A 19,957-nucleotide genomic window follows, 5' to 3' on the forward strand; every position below is an offset into this window, starting at 1 on the left:
CTACAGTGACTCCCTCGACATCAGGGTGGGCGTGGCCGGCCTTAGCGAGGAAGCGGAAGGCCTTCCTGAAAGTCTACGGCCTCAATGCGTTGACCCAGCCTACAGCTGACTCAGAGCACAACACTATGGAAGTGTGCTCTGGTTCGTAACCACCATTTTTGGGCCGCTGGATCCAGTGCGACCCCCACTGCATGCCCGCCTGGTTCCAGAGCACCTTCATGGGTACCCTGGTCAAAGAGGAAGATCATCCTGGAGCCATCCTGAAGCCATCTGATGACTTCAGCTGAGCTATTCCTGTAATTTACTGGGGACGTCATCCCAGACCATCCTGAAGTATGCCCACAGGGTAAAATATTTAAATCGGATGACTCTTACTGTAATCACAAAAAGTATTCTTGGATGGTGTTCTGATGACTTCCACTGGCAGGGAGTGATTTACAACTCCACGAATACTAATTGACAACGTCAGAATGAGTGAGAATTATTCCAGGATGGGTTCTAGATAATTTAAGGATGACGTGCAGATTACTTTAGGATGATTCTACAACTGTTTCCGGATGACTGTCGATTATTCCTGAATGATCCTATAACCGCTTCAGGATGGAAGTTTATTACTCTGGAATGAGCCCATGACAATTTCAGGATGAGTGTGGATTATTCTTGGATGATCCTATGACCGCTTCAGGATGGCTGTTGATTACTTAAGAATTGCCCAATGATATTTTCAGTATGAATATAGATTACTCTAGGATGATTTTATGGCAGCTCTAAAATGAGCTTGGATTACTCAGGATTATTTAAGGACAACTACAGAATGAGTGTGGATTACTAAATCATGACTGCATAAGAACTTTCAAATGATTGTGGATCACTAATAAATCATTACGGGTGGATTACACCTTGACAATCCCATGTTATTAGCATGTTAGCCGACTGCCAGTATTCCCTTGCAGGGTCCCACTAGTAGTTTAGGACTATCGATTTGCTGGTAGGAAAACATTTGTTGGACCACCTCTTAGATGTACTTTCCTGTTGAAAACAGGCCACTTGGATGTAATATGCCATATTTACACTACACCAAGAATTGTTTGTAATGCCATGAGTTCTACTAAAGTGAGGCCCAGATTTACAAAACTGTCACTGAACGCAGTGCAGCAGCCTAGTTGGCTGTGTTGCATAACAGGGAGAGAGCTGAGAAGTGTCAAGGCTATCCCTCTCTCTAGCACCACTGCACTATAATACAATGTTGTCTGAGAGTCTAGCCTAGTTTTTGTACTGGTACCAAAAAAATACTATGTCTAGACAAATGTGCAACCTTTCCTATTTCGGATGAGTGTTGTACCAAATACTAATTAGCCGGGATTTGAAAATCCTGAAAAGGATTTTGATTCAGGTCTGTGTTTTAAAACTTTAGCAAACCTAACACAAAATTTCTCTAAATCTGGTCCTAATAATTTTATTAATTTTCTCCTGCTTTGGAAAGAGTACTTTTTAAATTCTACAGTGAGAGGTAGATACCTGTATAAAATAAATCTGAGAAATGCTATTTTTTGCTAGGTTTGTGCTGCAGAAATACCAAAAGCACCTTCATATAAAAGAAGTAGTCTGCAACAATGTTCTACTTTGCATTCAGATAAGCTTAACAAAGTGTGCTGCTACTACCATACTCCTGACTCACTGGGACTTGCCTTATTTTGAGGTACAGAGCATTATCTGAAGCTGTTTGCCGTGGTGACCAGAGGCAAAAGACTAAACAAAACAGTGCTTAAAGGAAAAATGTTCAAATAGTATGTGTCAACATGTAATTTTATTTATCAAAAGCACATATTTGGCCCCATAGAGGCCAGGATACCAAACATGAGAAAAAATCCAGAAACAAAATTCCAGGAAAAAAAAGGGAAAAAAGGCCAGACTATTTCAAAGAGAACAAATGGCTTAAAGAAAACCAGCAACTTTGTTGTTTGATTCTAGATTTGGAGTTTTCTTTAGTCCTCTCCTAGCATTGCAAATCTTTAAAGCCAGCTTCCTTCTCATACTTCTGTTGTCCAGTGATGGCCAGCCATTGGTCCTGCACACAGACTTCATAAACTCTGGAAAAACAAAATAACATACATCAGTATCATGTTACAACCACTATTTTTGGATTTTAATATGACTGGGCTGCCTTTCAAAAGTTTCAGTTCAATTATTTCATAAAGAGTGCCAGATGAGATATGGTTAGGGTTACAAGGGTTCATACGTGAAACATTAAGTGCACTTGGTCAAAGAAGCAGAGGTGAGAGCAAGGCATTGATGAAGAGGGGGCAGAATGTGAAGAAAGAAAAAGTTTGTTTATGAACTTAAGAGTGAAGCAGCAAGTTCAGGATTCAGGAAATCTGTTGGAGTTTCAGGAAGAGGACAGAAATGTCCACCTTAAACAAATGTCTTAACTTTTGTGCAATGGGAAGCCTGATGATAAAAGGCTGGGTTCCCATACAAACTTCAGATACAACATAGGGCAGCAGGAGTGGGCATGGCTCAGAGCATGGGTACTCTTCTGTAGCTCAAAATCTGCACTAAATGTGAGAATTATAAAAGAGCAAACGTGACTGACAACAGAAATTGAACACAAAGCGCCACCACACAACTGTTGTTTAGCCCCTGGTCCCTAATGACCGTTTTAGCCCCAAGTAGCATTTTTTAAAACAGTCAAAGAAACTAGCTTATTGAACCGAAATCAAAATTGGAGCTTACAACCAAGAGCTAGTAACAGGACCAACTAATCTAATTATTAGGAGAGTTGAACAAGTCTAAATAAAAGCTGCAAACACAGTATTGTAGAAGTTCAGTTTGCTATCATGCATTCATCCAGTTTGCGCCCCTCACTTGGACCTCCAGATTTAGAAATAAAATCCCAACTCAAGGCTTTGTGCCAGATTTTTATGCCATTTGTAGCACAAACTCTGCACAAATTGTTAATAAATTTTAACCACCCCCATTGTTCATCTTGCAGACATCTGTTGAGTAATGATGGAGTCATCGTACAATTATGATACAAGACCACATATGCAAAGCTTTAAAACAAAGTATAATAATGAATTTTCACAATCCAAGATCGGTTGAATGTTAATTTAAACATTTGAAATATCTTACCAAATAATGCATCAACCTTCTTCTCATCAAGGACAGCTGTTCCAGCACGAGCCTTCTTTACATCTTTTGCAGATGCAAGTTCTTTTGGAGAAAAAAGTATTTCGCTGATACCATTGAGAAGAAATCCTGCACTGTCCCGAGCTGCCTTGGCTTCCTCCAAGAGAGTGTGCAATTTTCTCTTTGGAACAAGAACATCTTTGAACTGTGAAGGATCATTTGAGTCCTTCACCAACTGCTGCATATCAGTCTGCAAAAAAACACAATTATTAACTATTTGCCATCATGTTAGGATGCATTCTAAAATATATATATATATATATATATATATATATATATATATATATATATATAGGAAGATAGTGGTTTTTTGATTTGGCATCTATACACGGCTACCAATGTAATATTAGCTAGGTTTGCTCCAGGAGTATAAACCAGCCATATTTCAAAACATTGCATGCAGAAAGATTTCAAAGTCGTCATGCAGGAAATCTACAATGTTTGTCCTATATAAACTTTAACTGTGCTAAAGAGTGGCAAAGACAACAAGTACCTTTTGTACATTGAAGGATTGACTGCATATCGTTGATGCTGCTGTATGTGTTAAGTTCCTTGAGTTGGTCAAAGCAGACATGGCAGCTTGCAAATACTCTAAAGCCAACTCCTTATTGCAAGTGCCTTGCAACTGTGCTATAATCAAATAAATGCAGTTGTTAAAGGCAGCAGATAAATACAATATTCACATAACAAGCATAATTTTGGCAATGCATGTGTTTTGGTGGAAAAAAGGATTATTAAAGGGAATTTGTTAGTTTACTTGGGAAGGTAGAATATCAAGCATGCACCTTTTAAGTGTTCGTTTTCAGCTTGAAACGGTACACACTCCTCACAGGAACCAGGGCCAACAGGATAACTTTCATTTTGATTAATTATATCCAAGGAGTTATATACCATTTCCTTAGAGAGAAAGCAAATCATAATTAGGCCATACAAGTGGAAATGCAATTTCGTAGGTACCTTTAAAAAATAAAACATTATCCCAGTGTTGAATGATGGACTTTCCTCCGTCATCAAATGAAATGATTCTTCATTGTCCTGAGGGGGGAAAAAGAAACGAAACCATTAGGCCCTCATTTATACTGATAATGTCAAACAGGTTTCCATTTGTTTATTCATATTTCAACAGGTAGGTATATGTATATATATTGAGGGACTCAATACACCATATCAATTCTATGTTTTATTAAGTATCCATGCTTTTTGCAGAGATAACATGTAGAAGTTGTGGTTTTGGCACCAAAAGGCATGTTACGTTAACCAAAGGAAAAAAGGCCGGCATACAGGCTTAACAGTATGCACATGTGTATAATGGCAGCACTCATTCATCTCTGCTTACATTATGGTCAAAGCTTTAGTTGCTTGCAAACGGGTTATCATGGCAAGGCGTACGGTTCACACCCACAGGAGTCACTGCAGATGAAAAGTCACTGTAGGCCAGGCAGTGTGACTGTGACCCGTGAGCTACAAAACCCTGTGGTGTAAAAATATGTGGTGCCGAGGGTACCATAAATTTGGGATCTTGTTTGCAGGGTCTAGTAGGCGTTACTGGAATGCTCTAAACAGCCAGCTCTTGTGCAGGAAATAGTTTTTTCTGTATTAACTGGTGACGTGGAGAAAATGAGGCATGTTTTTGTCCATGATATTTGTATTTAAGCGGGGACTCCAAGACAAGTTCATTTTCACGTTCTACTGCATCATTTTTACTTGTGGATTTTGGCTGAAGCACACTAGCCATCCCTGCTAAAAGGGCCAGGTTTTCAAGTTTCTGCAAATTCATACGTGAACTCGCATCACCAGGCTGAGAAGCTGTGCTTTCTGCACGAGCTTGGTTACCAACTCGTATATAATCCAGCCCACACTGCTTGACTTTTTTGTCCTTGCGTCTTTTCTCTGCAATTTCTTCCTTTTGGAGTTCACGTAACACCCTCTTAAGTTTTCCAGCGCTTCCCCGATGGCTACAGTCCATTATCAACTGCTTTTCCTCCTGTTCCCCCTTGAAGTAGCACCTGTTTTAGACCTTCTGTTGTTCCAGAATAGCTTGCAATTAAGTCTTCAAAAATATTTTTAATCGCAAGACACTGTTTCTTCACTAAAAAAATAAGATAAAGAATTTTTATATAAACTTCAAAACAGAGATAACACATTGATCACTTACAATATATCTTTGCACACTAGCCAGAATATATAAATCAACAGGTATTGATATTAAAGGACAAATGTACAATCTATCCATAACAAAGTAATTTTCCTTATGAGACAGTACACATTGTAAGCTTGAACTTTAACCTCCTGAAAAAAGTTTCTTAAATAAAATAGTTTATCCACAAATGGCTGCCTTATAGTAGTGCCACAAGCTAAACGTTTCAGCCCTTTTAATAAGTGTTACATTTGTTCCTGGAATATGTGAGGAGATGCATGTTAATTTTTACTGACCATTATTGGATTCATTTATTCTCAAATGTAGGTTTTTACTGAACCAGGTTGGTAATTTGTTCCATTATCCTGCAGTTGCAAATTTAAATATAAAGCTTTACTTATTGTGCTTACCAGATGATTGGAAAAGAATCATAGCTTTAAAATCTCTCTCTTCAGTGATTGGCCGACCAGTTTCATCAATATTTTCGACCAGCCATTTACAAAGAACTTCACCGGGATTGTCCAAAAGCAGAAAGTCACTATCATTTCTTACACACACAGAGCGATCGCAAGTGAAAAATAGGACGTTGAATGAAACCATGATTCTGTCCTGCTAGATATAAAAATCAGGAATTAGTTTGTGTCTGGTTTAAGTTTCAGAGGTATAATACAAAGCATATCAAACTGATTCACAGATTATTTAAGTTGAGAAAAGAGTCCTAAAAAGTACACTGACCTTGTGCAACTTACATCTAATATGGGTAGATTTTTTACTACAAAGAAGTTTTTAAGCAACCAATGAAGGCCATTGAGGAAATTGCATGATAATCCTGTATGTGATAAAGGGATTACAATTCATATCATATAATGTTATAATGGTATAATGTTTCCTGTAAGGAGGTCACGAAAGATGGAGGGACGGAAAAGTTAACAGCCAGCAGATTATGTAATTTGGTGTTTCTATTCATTTGTTTGTTCCCTGTATGCCGAACACGTGAGTATGGGTACTGGTATGGCAGGTGTTTGAAATCTTGGCATAACAATGTTCCATGCTCCTGATGTCCAATTAATAAACTTGTGTTTTGTACCTTAGTCCTGAGGGTAAAGTTTGTCAAGTTCCCCGTAGCAAGGAGGAACAGTGCAGCGAGTTGGCCAACAGCAACAAAAGTCTTTGTTTTGAGAGTGGTGTGGGTCCTGAAGATCACATCTGTGGCCCAGCTGTCCCTCAGGGTACTTGCACTGATGTACCGCTTGACCACCACTGTTACTAGATAGTCTGTGGAACCGCCTGACCACCGCTGTTACTAGATAGTCTGTGGAACAAATCAGTTCTCCCCCATAGCAGCAGCATGACAGAAGTCTGCCACACTGGGTGTGTGCTGCATTTCGACACCCACTCCAGGTGGTGCCTGCTGTGCTTAACTGTGCAAAGTATACATTAAAATAGGTCTACACCGAACATGGGTATTACTGGAAAAGCACTGATTTGGGACAAACGGTCAACATATGTTTTCTGAACTACTCAGCCTAATGACGGAAGTGAGAGTTGTTACAGTAAACAAAGTGTATTAAAATAATTATACTGCCATACGAATGGTTAGGCAGTGTTAATTAATGTGTCAGTCCCCCCTACAAGATTTTGAAATCTCCAGGCGCCCCAAACAAAAAGCAGCTTCAGTGGGTGAAAACGTTTGAGATGCATTTGGTGCCATTGATGGCACATTTTACACGGAGGCCAGAACTAAGGCATTACTATTCAACTGCAGTGGAGCTGGAAGAAGGAGGCTATTTGAACAGATTTATAATGGAGAAAGTAGATTTAAAAGTTTGAGTTGAATTGGAAAAACACATTATAATGCATTTTGATGTACCTATGATTTTTATCAGGGTCAGACAAAAAACAGGCCCGGGCCCCAAAGTAAAAGTGTCCCTCAACAGAGAACTAAGGGCCAGATGTAGGTAAAATAAGTTTTCAGAATCTTAAATACCGACTCATACCGAATCGGTATTTCAGAATCGGAAAACGGGATGTAGGAAAATAATCGATAAAATGTACCGATTCGGTAACACTCGGAATATGTAATCGGTATTTACCGAATCAGTATTTTCCAAATCGGTAAATACCGAATCTGTAATACCCATTCATTCCTATGGGCCTCCTGGCCCATAGGAATGAATGGGATTTACCGAATTGGTATTTACCGATTCGGTAAATGCCGATTCGGTAATTACAAAAATACCTCATGTGAGCCTGTGAACCAATCAGGAACACCCACCACACCCCACAACAAAGCCACAGAGGCAACCATCCCTCCCCAGGACCTGGGAGTGGCCACACCCATGCAGGTGCAGAGAAACTGAACTGCTTTGAGAACAGGATGAAATACAGAGGAGCAGGCTTCCCAGAGTATACCTGAGTAGCAGAATGGAGACCCAGGATGACCAGAAGGATGCAGCTGAGCGCAGGAGGAAAATCAAGTTCAGCCTAGCAGAACTGCAGGTCCTGGTTGAGGAGGTGGTTAAACACCACACCCACATTTTTGGAAAACAGTCACTGCATGTTGCAGAGTCTGTGAAACGAACCACCTGGCTTGACATCCAGTCCAAGGTAAATGCCATTGGGGGTCACCCACAGGGACATAGATAACCTCACAAAAAGATGGTACGATCTGCGGATCATCACAAAGAAAAACCTTGCCGCACAGAAAAAAGACGCTTCAGCCACAGGTGGAGGTAAAAACAGATCACCAAGACTGAAAGACCTTGAGGAGCTGGTTGAATCCACCTTGGAGCCGATTCAGTAAATAAGAATTCGGTAACTAAGGATTAGCTAAATATCGATTCGGAAAAATACCGACTCATATTTTCCGAATAGGTAGATTTTTTACTTCTACATCTCATTTACAATATACCGGTCGGTAACGCCGAAATTACTGAATTGCGGCGGTTACCGACCGGTATTAGGCTACCTACATCTGGCCCTAGATAGCTAAATAGGTGGCCCAGGTTTACAAACTGGGGCAGTTTTGAACATACAAAGACACACTGTGTGTTTGGCAAGGTACCGCAGACTGCATGGATGAGCTGTTTGTTTTAATAGTAAGGAAATCAAAAATAAAACCGGCCTTGCAGACAATAAAACAGGCCAACAAACAGCCCAACAAACAGCCCATACACTGACCTGTCAGGCCAGCCTGTAGGGAACTGCCCGCTTGCCCTATAGATTTGTTCAACCCTGATTTGCATCATGGAAAGACTAGTTCCCCTTTAGCTACCAAAGACTGGGGAATCCGAAGAAACATGGGCTACTACTCAAAGAAAGGTGGGTACTACATGCATGTTTCAAGACGCTGGCAAAAATGATCACATAGCAATGCACTGCAGTGTGTGCCAAATCTCAAGCAAGACTGATGATTTTACTGTGAATGCAAAAAGCAATAGTTCTCATTAGAGGAGAGGAATATTCCACAAAAATGTAAAGATCCAGAAGGAACCAGAATAACCTGCCATGGAAGCAAATCTAACTTGCAGAAATGAAGAGTACCGAGATAAGAATCAACAGCTTAAATAGAGACTAAAACAGATATACAAAAATAAATATTTAGCAATGTGGACTAGACAAACCTGTTGCAACACACACAAGCCATCCAGTAATAGGCAAAGAATTCAGGAAGTGTGACAAATGGGGCACTTCTCCAGAAATTGTCAAACTGTCAACACCAAGACAGCTTAAACAAGTGAAGTGAAGTGAGGTGGAGGAAGGAGTGCAAGAGTAGAGGAACACATCAAATAAATTAAAACATGTTAAAATGCGCTCAGCCTTCAAACAACAAGCATTGGGGGGGTGAGTGGAGCCAGCCGAGTAAAGGTGCAAGCGGGAGATGACCCTAGATCCTATGTGCATTTCCTGCTCACCATAAAGACGTACATGCATGGTAGGATTCGGCACCAGGATGGGAGATACACATTTATAGAGGACTACTTACGGAGAGGGAAGACCGTTAAATGTGAGCAGGAGCAACATGGTTTACTTCACGCACTCAAACTGGTCGGCAGTGCAGGAATCCAACACTGATACAGGCTCAGACTATGTGATGGTCACTCATTTTCACTTAAGAATGTATGCTGCTTCCAGCCTTTCCAGTCAGTCTGGTAAAATCTGTTGATATCCCTTCCTGTGGCATCTATGGGGGGGGAGTGAGGGGGAAACAATGGCACAAGGAGGAAGTGTCCACATATTTCTTTAACCAACACAATGTCCACTTCATGAACCATGAAGTCCAGCATGCGTGCGGGGGTGGGGGTCACAGAGCATATTTAAAAGAGTTAGTAAAACACGCAAATAAGAAATGGAAGGTGTGGTGGCGCTGGTTAAAAAAACAAGAGAGATAAAGGAATGCGACCCTCACCGGGGCTTGATTGCTAAGAAAGAAAACAAGCACATTTACCTGGTCTGTCTCCTGCGGCTGGCTCCGGCTGCTCCCTGGGCCTCAGGCCCTACAGCGCACCCTTGGACTTCAAGAGAGCCGCGCCACCCGGAAGATCTCCGGCAGGTCCCAGGACCAGGCGGCAAGGCTGCCAGCTGGAAAAAGCAGCGGCTTAAACGAAATAGTACATGCTCCGTGTAACAAACAAGTAAAGGAGCCAGTAACCATGGAAGGATACACATGACGACATGGCTGTACTAAGGAGGGACTAAGAAGCCTCAAAATAAATCAGAAGACAGCATTTACAAAGGACAAACATACAAGCCAATGAAAATAAGGGCTGGGGAGTGGGTGAAGCTTCTCTTAGTACTGAACTACCACAGCTCTTGGCAGAGCAGTGCTTGCGGGCTGGCTCATGCTCGACCTAAAAACACACCTGTTAGAGGTCCTTTCACTGCTCCTTTTTCATCAGAGATCCCTCTTTAGATGCTAAAGCATTCCTTTTGAGTGGCCCTTTTTTGGCTCGCTGAGCTGCCTTCTGCACATCCCCGCCGACCTTGCATGCCTCCATGGGACCTGCAAAAAAGTCACATTTACTGTATAAGCCAAGCCTTAGCAGTCCCTTCTGAGAAGCCCTCCTACAGTTCACCACTATGGTTTTTAGACTAGCACAGCATAAGACTTAGACAGTTTTTAGAGTCTAGTCCTTTTTTATTTACCTGTAAGTGCCGGCTTGTTTTGCGTGTTATGTGCCGCATCTTGACCCTCCCAGAATTGCTGTAGAGCGTCAACTGCTAGTTGTACTTCGGTGTCATCATAACCTGTCAAATCATAGATACACAGGATTACAGTTAGAAAAGCAGAGTTTCTGAGACACCATTGTACAAAACCTACTCAGAACTATAGAACTCTAAATACCTATACCTTGCTGAAAGCTAAGCAGATCTTCCTCGCTGATAGTTATTTCCTGGAGATCCAGAGGGGTAGATCCAACATGAGGCTGTTTTAAAACTAACTCTCAAACATAGCATTACTGCTTGTTATGTTCACCTTAGAAAATGTAAAAACATATTACATAGAGACAATCATCCTCACGTGACATGCGTAAATCAGCGTATAGGAAATTTAACATAGACCTGTGAGATGTAGGAACAACCTGTCAGACCTACTGGTACACAACCTAGTTAAAGTTTGGAGAAGCATAAAGTCACAATTGAAAACTGTACTATGTTGTTGTTATTTTTTAATAATAAACTATGATTTCTACCCTGCATGACCATCATTGTACCATGTTAATTTATGCTCGGTTTACACTAAGCAGTATGCGTTTTGTTTTCAGCCTCCATTTAACAACCTCAGCTCTGTCATGTAACAAGCTGATGTCTGAAACCAGTAACCCCACCACGTACCCACTTTACACTAAATGCACTTTTGGGGCTGCCTCGTGCACATTCTTTGCAGCATGCATATTAAACCTCTGTGGTATTTAATGATCAGTCAAAGTAGCCACTAGACAAAATACTTGTCTCTCTCCAGAAAGATCATTAATCTCAGGAGTTATCTGGACAGTTTTTTTAAATGTATCTATTTTATTTATAGTTTTGCCTGGAAACTGGGAAACAATGATTGTGGCAGCAGTTGGTTTCAAATTAAATAAGCAAGCCTGAGCCCCTTGAAAGGTAGCATCTGGCTTATGAGTGTAGGGAGAGGGCGAGCTACAGTGTGAGAAGTGCTCTCCCTGTCCCTGCTTGGATGTGTACAGGCCTTCACTTTTTTTATTTACAGCCAGGGGCTCTGCTTACACTGCCCCTGGCTGAAGGGGCCCAACAGTTTCCTCTTGGGAATCCCTGCATTGGGCACTTTGCCTCCGCTGTGAAGCCATGCACCCCACACTCCTCCGGTACCTCACAAACACTGCAGATGTTACAGCCCTTATTTTGGGCCCTGGTTAGCAGCAGCCACCATGGACTAACGCGCGCCTCTGTTTGCAAAATAACCCTCGAAGAAGAGGCATCCCTTGCAGTGATTTCCCTGATGTTGCAGGGCACCAAAGGCATTTCAGGTTCTCAGCAGGCCTTCAGCTTCCTCGGCTAAGGCCGGGTACGCCCACCGTGACTTTTACAGTGGCTCCCTCGACATCAGGGTGGGCGTGGCCGGCCTTAGCGAGGAAGCGGAAGGCCTTCCTGAAAGTCTACGGCCTCAATGCGTTGACTCAGCCTACAGCTGACTCAGAGCACCACACTATGGAAGTGTGCTCTGGTTCGTAACCACCATTTTTGGGCCGCTGGATCCAGTGCGACACCCACTGCATGCCCGCCTGGTTCCGGAGCACCTTTATGGGTACCCTGGTCAAAAAGGAAGATCATCCTGGAGCCATCCTGAAGCCATCTGATGACTTCAGCTGAGCTATTCCTGTAATTAACTGGGGACGTCATCCCAGACCATCCTGAAGTATGCCCACAGGGTAAAATATTTAAATCGGATGACTCTTACTGTAATCACAAAAACTATTCTAGGATGGTGTTCTGATGACTTCCACTGGCAGGGAGTGATTACCTTTTACAACTCCACGAATACTAATTGACAACTTCAGAATGAGTGAGAATTATTCCAGGAAGGGTTCTAGATAATTTAAGGATGACGTGCAGATTACTTTAGGATGATTCTACAACTGTTTCAGGATGACTGTCTATTATTCCTGAATGATCCTATAACCGCTTCAGGATGGAAGTTTATTACTCTGGAAAGAGCCCGTGACAATTTCAGGATGAGTGTGGATTATTCTTGGATGATCCTATGACCGCTTCAGGATGGCTGATGATTACTTTAGAATTGCCCGATGATATTTTCAGTATGAGTATAGATTACTCTAGGATGATTTTATGACAGCTCTAAAATGAGCCTGGATTACTCAGGATTATTTAAGGACAACTACAGAATGAGTGTGGATTACTAAATCATGACTGCATAAGAATTTTAAAATGATTGTGGATCACTAATAAATCATTACTGGTGGATTACACCTTGACAATCCCATGTTATTAGCATGTTAGCCGACTGCCAGTATTCCCTTGCAGGGTCCCACTAGTAGTTTAGGACTATCGATTTGCTGGTAGGAAAACATTTGTTGGACCACCTCTTAGATGTACTTTCCTGTTGAAAACAGGCCACTTGGATGTAATATACCATATTTACACTACACCAAGAATTGTTTGTAATGCCACGAGTTCTACTAAAGTAAGGCCCAGATTTACAAAACTGTCACTGAACGCAGTGCAGCAACCTAGTTGGCTGTGTTGCATAACAGGGAGAGAGCTGAGAAGTGTCAAGGCTATCCCTCTCTCTAGCACCACTGCACTATAATGCAATGTTGTCTGAGAGTTTAGCCTAGTTTTTGTAATGGTACCAAAAGAATACTAAGTCTAGACAAATGTGCAACCTTTCCTATTTCGGAAGAGTGTTGTACCAAATACTAATTAGCTGGGATTTGAAAATCCTGAAAAGGATTTTGATTCACGTCTGTGTTATAAAACTTAAGCAAACCAAACACAAACATTCTCTAAATCTGGTCCTAATAATTTTATTAATTTTCTCCTGCTTTGGAAAGAGTACTTTTTAAATTTTACAGTGAGAGGTAGATACCTGTATAAAATAAATCTGAGAAATGCTATTTTTTGCTAGGTTTGTGCTTCAGAAATACCACAAGCACTTTCATATAAAAGAAGTGGTCTGCAACAATGTTCTACTTTGCATTCAGATAAGCTTAACAAAGTGTGCTGCTACTCCCATACTCCTGACTCACTGGGACTTGCCTTATTTTGAGGTACAGAGCATTATCTGAAGCTGTTTGCCATGGTGACCAGTGGCAAAAGACTAAACAAAACTGCACTTAAAGGAAAAATGTTCAAATAGTATGTGCCAACATGTAATTGTATTTATCAAAAGCACATACTTGGCCCCATAGAGGCCAGCATACCAAACATGAGAAAAAATCCAGAAAAAAAATTCCAGGAAAAAAAGGAGGGAAACAAGGCCAAACTATTTCAACCAGGACAAATGGCTTAACGAAAACCAGCAACTTTGTTGTTTGATTCTAGATTCTGAGTTTTCTTTAGTCCTCTCCTAGCATTGCAAATCTTTATAGCCAGCTTCCTTCTCATACTTCTGTTGTCCAGTGATGGCCAGCCGTTGGTCCTGCACACAGACTTCATAAACTCTGTAAAAACCAAATAACATACATCAGTATCATGTTACCACCACTATTTTTGGATTTTAATATGGCTGGGCCGCCTTTCAAAAGTTTCAGTTTCATTATTTCATAAAGAGTGCCAGATGAGATATGGTTAGGGTTACAAGGGTTCATACGTGAAACATTAAGTGGACTTGGTCAAAGAGGCACAGGTGAGAGCAAGGCATTGAAGAAGAGGGGGCACATTGTGAAGAAAGAAAAAGTTTGTTTATGAACTTAAGAGTGAAGCAGCAAGTTCTGGATTCAGGAAATCTGTTGGAGTCTGCACTAAATGTGAGAATTATAAAAGAGCAAACGTGACTGACAACAGAAATTTAAAACAAAGCGCCACCACACAACTGTTGTTTAGCCCCTGGTCCCTAATGACCGTTATAGCCCCAAGTAGCATTTTTTAAAACAGTCGAAGAAACTAGCTTAGTGAACCGGAATCAAAATTGGAGCTTACAACCAAGAGCTAGGAACAGGACCAACTGATCTAATTGTTAGGAGAGTTGAACAAGTCTAAATAAAAGCTGCAAACACAGTATTGTAGAAGTTCAGTTTGCTATCATGCATTCATCCAGTTTGAGCCCCTCACTTGGACTTCCAGATTTTGAAATAAAATCCCAACTCAAGGCTTTGTGCCAGATTTACATGCCATTTGTAGCACAAACTCAGCACAAATTGTTAATAAATGTAAGCCTCCCCCATTGTTCGTCTTGCAGACATCTGTTGAGTAATGATGGAGTCATCGTACAATTATATGATACAAGACCACATATGCAAAGCTTTAAAACAAAGTATAATAAGGAATTTTCACAATCCAAGATCGGTTGAATGTTAATTTGAACATTTATAATATCTTACCAAATAATGCACGAGCCTTCTTTACACCTTTTGCAGATGCAAGTTCTTTTGGAGAAAAAAGTATTTAGCTGATACCATTGAGAAGAAAACCTGCACTGTCCCGAGCTGCCTTGGCTTCCTCCAAGAGAGTGTGCAATTTTCTCTTTGGAACAAGAACATCTTTGAACTGTGAAGGATCATTTGAGTCCTTCACCAACTGCTGCATATCAGTCTGCAAAATAACACAATTATTAACTATTTGACATCATGTTAGGATACATTCTAAAATATATATATATATAGGAAGATAGTGGTTTTTTGATTTGGCATCTATACACGGCTACCAATGTAATATTTGCTAGGTTTGCTCCAGGAGTATAAACCAGCCATATTTCAAAACATTGCATGCAGAAAGATTTCAAAGTCGTCATGCAGGAAATCTACAATGTTTGTCCTATATAAACTTTAACTGTGCTAAAGAGTGGCAAAGAAAACAAGTACCTTTTGTACAGTGAAGGATTGACTGCATATTTTTGATGCTGCTGTATCTGTTAAGTTACTTGAGTTTTTCAAAGCAGACATGGCAGCTTGCAAATACTCTAAAGCCAACTCCCTATTGCAAGTGCCTTGCAACTGTGCTATAATCAAATAAATACAGTTGTTAAAGGCAGCAGATAAATACAATATTCACATAACAAGCATACTTTTGGCAATGCATGTGTTTTGGTGGAAAAAAGGATTATTAATGGGAATTTGTTACAGTTTACTTGGAAAGGTAGAATATCAAGCATGCACCTTTTAAGTGTTCGTTTTCAGCTAGTAACCGTACACACTCCTCACAGGAACCAGGGCCAACAGGATAACTTTCATTTTGATTAATTATATCCAAGGAGTTATATACCATTTCCTTAGAGAGAAAGCAAATCGTAATTAGGCCATACAAGTGGAAATGCAATTTCGTAGGTACCTAAAAAAAAAAGTACATTATCCCAGTGTTGAATGATGGACTTTCCTCCGTCATCAAATGAAATGATTCTTCATTGTCCTGAGGGGGGAAAAAGAAACGAAACCATTAGGCCCTCATTTATACTGATAATGTCAAACAGGTTTCCATTTGTTTATTCATATTTCAACAGGTAGGTATATGTGCCTTATTGTTGAGGGAATGAATACACCATATCAATTCTATGTTTTAATAAGTATCCATGCTTTTTGCAGAGATAACATGTAGATTTTGTGGTTTTGGCACCAAAAGGCATGTTACGTTCACCAAAGGAAAAAAGGCTGGCATACAGGCTTAACAGTATGCACATGTGTATAATGGCAGCTTTCGTTGCTTGCAAACGGTTCATCATGGCAAGGGGTACGGTTCACACCCACAGGAGTTACTGCAGATGAAAAGTCACTGTAGGCCACGCTGTGTGACTGTGACCCGTGAGCTACAAAACCTTGTGTTGTAAAAATATGTGGTGCCGAGGGTACCATAAATTTGGGATCTTGTTTGCAGGGTCTAGTAGGCGTTACTGGATTGCTCTAAACAGCCAGCTCTTGTGCAAGAAATAGTTTTTTCCGTATTAACTTGTGACGTGAAGAAAATGAGGCATGTTTTTGTCCATGATATTTGGATTTAAGCGGGGACTCCAAAACAAGTTCATTTTCACGTTCTACTGCATCATTTTTACTTGTGGATTTTGTCTGAAGCACACTAGCCATCCCTGCTAAAGGGCCAGGTTTTCAAGTTTCTGCAAATTCATACGTGAACTCGCATCACCAGGCTGAGAAGCTGTGCTTTCTGCACGAGCTTGGTTACCAACTCGTATATAATTCAGCCCACACTGCTTGACTTTTTTGTCCTTGCATCTTTTCTCTGCAATTTCTTCCTCTTGGAGTTCACGTAACACCCTCTTAAGTTTTCCAGCGCTTCCCCGATGGCTACAGTCCATTATCAACTGCTTTTCCTCCTGTGCCCTTTGAAGTAACACCTGTTTTAGACCCTCTGTTGTTCCAGAATAGCTTGCAATTAAGTCTTCAAAAATATTTTTAATCGCAAGACACTGTTTCTTCACTAAAAAATTGAGAAAAAGAATTTTTATATAAACTTCAAAACAGAGATAACACATTGATCACTTACAATATATCTTTGCACACTAGCCAGAAAATATAAATCAACAGGTATTGATATTAAAGGACAAATGTACAATCTATCCATAACAAAGTAATTTTCCTTATGAGACAGTACATATTGTAAGCCTGAACTTTAACCTCCTGAAAAAAGTTTCTTACATAAAATAGTTTATCCACAAATGGCTGCCTTATAGTAGTGCCACAAGCTAAACGTTTCAGCCCTTTTCATAAGTGTTACATTTGTTCCTGGAATATGTGAGGACATGCATGTTCATTTTTACTGACCATTATTGGATTAATTTATTCTCAAATGTAGGTTTTTACTGAACCAGGTTGGTAATTTGTTCCATTATCCTGCAGTTGCAAACTTAAATATAAAGCTTTACTTATTGTGCTTACCAGATGATTGGAAAAAAATCATACCTTTAAAATCTCTCTCTTCAGTGATTGGCCGACCAGTTTCATCAATATTTTCGACCAGCCATTTACAAAGAACTTCACCGGGATTGTCCAAAAGCAGAAAGTCACCATCTTTTCTTACACACACAGAGCGATCGCAAGTGAAAAATAGGACGTTGAATGAAACCATGATTCTGTCCTGCTAGATATAAAAATCAGGAATTAGTTTGTGTCTAGTTTAAGTTTCAGAGGTATAATACAAAGCATATCAAACTGATTCACAGATTATTTATTTGAGAAAAGAGTCCCAAAAAGTACACTGACCTGGTGCAATTTACATCTAATATGCGTAGATTTTTTACTACATAGAAGTTTTTAAGCATCCAATGAAGGCCATTGAGGAAATTGTATGATAATCCAGTATGTGCTAAAGTGATTACAATTCATATGATATAATGGTAGGCAGATCCCTATGGAGCTGCAGAAATCTGTCTGAATATGCCTCTTCACTCTGTATGTAATTATTCCGCCTTCTGTCACAACGCGGTCGTAGCAATGCATACCATTATTCCGCAAGTCATTTCAACGACTTGCGGAGGGGGGGCGCGGGATGTTGGAATAGTAAAATGTACTATTCCAACTCCAGTCTGTGCGGACTTTAGGAAAGATGTTGGATTTTAAATCCAACATCTTCTCCCCCCCTCCACAAGTCGTTGTAACGACTTGCGGAGTAATGGTACGCATTGTCACAACGAGGTTGTTTTAACAACCGCGTTGAGACAGCATGCAGGGTCACGGATTCGGAGTGAAGGTGCTTTACCAATCTGACTCATTGCCTGGATGCAGAAAGCAATGAAATTGGTGGTGCTTGGTAGCGCAATACAGCTGTGCACAGCATAAACCATGCCCCATCTCATCCATTCTATCACATGCTTCTAAGAGTAGAAAGAGACCACTGTGAGCCCTACAGGACTACGGGAAAAGACTTCTGATGCTGTTTGCTGTGTAAACAAGCATTGGCATAGCCAATAGGTCTCTCCTTTGGGACCGTATACGTTTTAAGTTATGCTTTACAATATTATAGAACTGAATTGAGAAGTACTTATGTAAATTTTATTTTGTACTTGTAAACCGCAGGATATATATGTATAATACAGGGTAGCAAATTAAAGTTGCAGTGTTGGTGTTGTCTTTTACAGTTGTATATGTGTGTATTTGTTCTATGTCATGTCACCATATGCTGTTCTGTATAACGAACTGAAAATTACAGCACAAATGACATCCCCTTCCAGGATGCCCTGGTGGACATGAAATCCTTATCGTAGCTTTCTTCCAAAAGACCCATAGCTCATCACTGATGGATTAGGGAATCCACATAGATATCCTGTCTCACCACAGCTGTGTAAGAGATAACAATTGACCAAAACCCAGTATGACATTATTTTCAGTTCTGCATCAGTCTCTGCCGAATCTCATGCTACCTTGCTTGGGATGTTTTAGAGGTTTCTCCCCAATGCACCTCATTGCAGCCTTCTGTTGCCTCGTCCTTTGTTTTTAATCCACGCTGAGTTGATCATCTATTGCCAAGCTCCTCGTGTCCTTCTTGCAAATGCCTGGGAAGATGTGGCCAGCATAGACTAGCCAGTGTTATGAATTTTTAACACATTACATCTTCTGAATGGCAGTTACTCTGCCCACTGCCTTTTAAACTAATTAAGTGCCCACCCTATAAACTATTTCTTGTCATTCATCAAAATGTCTAAAAAAGCTTTGCAGTACTAGGAGTGAGAGATGCTTAATCAGAAAGAAGACTTGAAGGTTTCCCAGTCTAGGCAACTAGAAAATTACTATTAGTCAATCTCTTTGAGACTATTGAAGAGAACATGACCTTGAAGGAGAAGATTTAGGCCGGAATGTCAGGATCTTTGAAGAATTGAAGAACAGAGTCTGGTGTGAAGCAGTTGTAGTTTTCAGCCAGCAGGCTATTGCCAAGTGTTTGTTTCCCTACTGCATCCTTGGCTGCTAATAAAATAGGTTAAATAGTGGACATATCACACATTTGTAACATTGTGGCTATAAACTTTAGTCGTTGAGAAGCTGTGCCCAGATTCAAAAGTCAACAAGGTTACATTGATTACAGATTTGCAAAATATGCAGATCATGCAATAGCATTATACAATAGTACCCCATGTTATATTGATCGTTGCTCATTATTGAATAGTGACAACAAATATGTTCGAGGAGATACTTCTGAAGCTGAAAATCCTAGGGCCTTCTATGTTTTGCATTGTTACATTCACTTAATGTAAATGAAGAACTATTCATTTCAGTTCTGCATGGACATTGAATTAGTTTAGTATGACCACTGTGTCAAACTTTATCTCAATTCAAACTCTACTGCCATCTCCTGGTGTAAACCTGACAGCTAGGCTAGGCCTGGGTACCTCTGAAGAGAGCAGTGTACATATATAGACATTTCTATATCCAAATGGCGTGTAGTCGTACTTCAGGCAAGAGCATGCCAATGGTAAATGCAAGAACTAACTACAGATAATCCCAGTAAACACCAACTGACCCAGGATCCAGGGAAATTGCTCTCACATAGAGC

At 40.4% G+C, this 19,957-nt stretch overlaps 2 pseudogenes; both read right to left on the reverse strand.

Moving 5' to 3' along the window:
- Positions 1 to 1,935: 1,935 nt before the first annotated feature.
- Positions 1,936 to 5,926, reverse strand: LOC144821668 (uncharacterized; annotated as a pseudogene).
- A 7,887-nt stretch (positions 5,927 to 13,813) lies between these two features.
- LOC144821838 (uncharacterized) lies at positions 13,814 to 17,539 on the reverse strand (annotated as a pseudogene).
- Between the last annotated feature and the right edge of the window lie 2,418 nt (positions 17,540 to 19,957).

Source organism: Lissotriton helveticus, chromosome 2_2 (genome assembly GCF_964261635.1).
Source record: "Lissotriton helveticus chromosome 2_2, aLisHel1.1, whole genome shotgun sequence".
In the NCBI taxonomy this organism is placed as follows: Eukaryota; Metazoa; Chordata; class Amphibia; order Caudata; family Salamandridae; genus Lissotriton; species Lissotriton helveticus.